General features: G+C 38.0%; 1 pseudogene; it reads right to left on the reverse strand.

The window, feature by feature from the left end:
* Nucleotides 1-236: 236 nt before the first annotated feature.
* On the reverse strand, nt 237-355 carry LOC116538021 (annotated as a pseudogene).
* Nucleotides 356-3294: the final 2939 nt, after the last annotated feature.

Consider the following 3294-nt stretch of genomic DNA (forward strand, 5'->3'; position numbering starts at 1 on the left):
GGACTGAATTCAGAAAATCATATCTGTGGCTGGCAGAATATTGAGCACTGGAGCAAGAATGGAGGGTATGGGAGTAGCTACAAACAGAGATGAGAATAAACACTGACCCTAGCGAAGGAAGGAAGGAGGTAGGTTGGCAGTTGCCTACTGAGAGTTATTTTCATTGGCCTACATGTTAGTAGGGTTGAATAGGGAAATTGCTGAGCCAAATGACAGAAGACTGATTTTATTTTTCAAGCCTACAGCACCCTGTATTCCCAGGCGGTCTCCCATCCAAGTACTAACCAGGCCCGACTCTGCTTAGCTTCCAAGATCAGACAAGATCGGGTACGTTCAGGGTGGGATGGCTGTAGACCAGAAGACTGATTTTAAAGGCAACTTCATGACTTAAAGATAATCTTCTTATGAAATCATTAAGTCGATTTGTTCTACAGTAGGCTTTCCTGTGTTGCCCTTTATTTAGCAGAAGGTGCCACGGAGTTATATTTTTAGTAGTAAAGGTGATTTTGCATGGATCATGTCTCACTCTGGTCTAGTACCCAGTGTGCATAGAATAATCCTGGGTTTAGAATGGCATCAGGGTATCTTTTGTATGAGATTAGGCAGGTGGTTCAGAAATTCTGTTTCATGGTAGCTAGACTTGATGGTTCCTTCCATCTCCAGGGTTACCAGCATTTTTTAGCTCTCTTTCTTTCTCCTCCTACCCTCAGCCACGCTCTCCCCACTTCCTCCTTACACAGGATACTTTCTCTCCCAGACTACAGAGGGCATCCCACCTAACAGAACCCTAGTGCTGGGGACCAACAATCTGGGCCTCCTAGTGGTGTACGTGATGATCCAAAATATATTGCTTTGCATACAGAAAAACATAATTTGCCTTCCAGAAGTAGTACAATATTCTGGAAAGAGTGCAGGCTTTGAAGACAGACAAACATAATTTTCAGTTCAGATTCTGCCATTTCCTGGCTCTATGATGCTGAACACATCAGTCAAACCTCCTTGAGCTCCATTTTCCTCATCTGCAAAATTGGGATTATCCTGGTTCTCATCTGCTAGAGGTGTTGTGAAGGTTTACTGAGACAATTTATGGAAAGAATTTAGCTCAGTGCTTGGCACAGAGTATGTGTTGAATGAATGAATGAGTGCATATTGGTGTTATTCTTTCCTTCCATCCCTATGATGAAGTGCTGTTAAAAGGCTTCTGCTATTGTTTAATTAAGTGGTAAAAGCATGGATATAGAATTCAGTCAACTCATGGTCTGCTGTGTGATCTTAGTTAGTAGTTTAAAAATTCTCTGACCCTCAGTCTCTTTATGCATGAAATCTGGATAACAAGGCCAAGTGTGCAGGGCTGTTGTAAAGATTAAAGGAAATAATGTATTTGATAGCACAGGACCTGGAATGATTGATTGATTCGGTGGTGAGTGATTGATAATGCTAGGTCCTTTACACTGCCTTCTCCTAGGCACTTTCATGTAAGCTTAGTTAGTTCTCATAACAACCATGTGAAATACGTATTATTATCATAATGAGATAATGTATGTGGAAGGCATCCAGTACAATATGATGCAGGTGGTCAGTAAGTGTTTATTTCTTTCCCTTTCTTTTTCTTCATTAAGCCAATTATCATCATGCCAACAATCATGCTTTTGCATGAACTATGTAAATATTTTAAAGAACGAGGTGCTAATCTTATATTGTTATCAATTTATAAGGCAGTCTGGACTTCTGGCTTATAACCAAAAGTATGTTGGTTTTAATAAGATAACAAAAGATTACAGACTTTATAGGTATAAATTGCTACCCTAATTCCTGCTTTATTATAGTGAGTTATGAATAGATAAATTTGATATTTCAGAATGTAGCAGTCATTAAGAAAGCATTTTCATATAAATTATAGTTTTACATAATAATGCCATGCTTTCCTTAGCATCTGAAAGTACTCTTCTTTACTTACCATGAGAAGGAGAAAATTTTGGATCTATATTTGTAGAACTGGGGATTAGATAGGGTTGAGTTCTTTGGACTTGAAACTGATCTCTTACCTTGTTTCATACCTTACCCTCTATTATCGTCCATGTTGTGTATTAGAATATGATTTAGAGAGGGCCAAAGAATGGGTAATATTTGCGGGACAGAAAGCTTTATGGTGAAGAGAAATCTCATCTGATCTAGGAACAAGTTATTTCACATTCCTTTTCCTCAGTTTCATCATCTGCAAAATAAATAGAATATTAACATTTACCTGATGAGGTTGTTTTGAAGATTAAATAGATAAGTTATGAATAAAGAAGTTAATCCATCTAAAGTCTTTATCATAAAATTCACCATGTAGTGAAGACTCAATAAATGTTAACAGCTGGCAGTGCTATAACCACCACCACCACCACTACTGCCACTACAATGATAATGATATGACTGTTATCTTCAAACACTACAGAATGGTTAAGGAATTGGATATTCTGTCTCATGAAGTACTTCTGTTCTCTGAAGGGTGGGCTGAGAACTTTCTTAATTTCAACTCCCTTTTTAAAATCCTTCCAAGGGCTCTGTGTCCATATTGCTTGAGTTACCATGGAAAGTCTGGGATCAAAGCTGGTTCTTGGTACACTAAGGCTCTTTGGGGGTCATAGGTGGATCATTCGTAGAAGATGTAGGAAACTGGGCTGAATGTTATTTGAATGCAGAAAAACCCTTGAAAATTTTTGCAATTTGAATTGTGATAGTTTCTATTTTAATTTTTCCTTATTCTCACCAAGTGAGTTTTCTTAGTTTTGTTGAGTCTCAGCTGATCAGAATTTTACAAGAAACTTAAATAAACCAGACGGTTATATAGGTTTTATCTAGGTGTCATGCATATTCAAGGAAGTAGGAAGAAGGGAATACAAATAGGTTTATTGAATTCTCTTTTTTGAAAAAACTGACCAGTTGCTTGGCTGCTCTGAAGACTAAATTAATACAGGTAGATCTCCTAAGTGGCATATCGATGGCTCAGGTGGGAACAGTGAACCTGGATGTGTAGTCTGGAAATTTTCAGTAAGTTACAGACCAGTGTGTGAGCATGACTTTACTAACAATAAAAATGGGAGATAATGAAAGCCATGAAATGATGAGTTGTTCAGATCATCTGTGTGAAGGCAGAGGGCTAGACACTAGTGGTCTCTGTGGTTTCTTCTACCTCCAGGACCTTAGGATTTTAGAATGTCTTACTCTAGTACCAATCTTTCTTTAGATGGTTTTCTTAGAAACACCCACTTTCCTTCTTCTTTCCATGCCTTATATTCTTTATATTCT

The sequence above is a fragment of the Sapajus apella genome, unplaced genomic scaffold (genome assembly GCF_009761245.1).
Source record: "Sapajus apella isolate SASKATOON/1434 unplaced genomic scaffold, GSC_monkey_1.0 scaffold115, whole genome shotgun sequence".
Taxonomy (NCBI): Eukaryota; Metazoa; Chordata; class Mammalia; order Primates; family Cebidae; genus Sapajus; species Sapajus apella.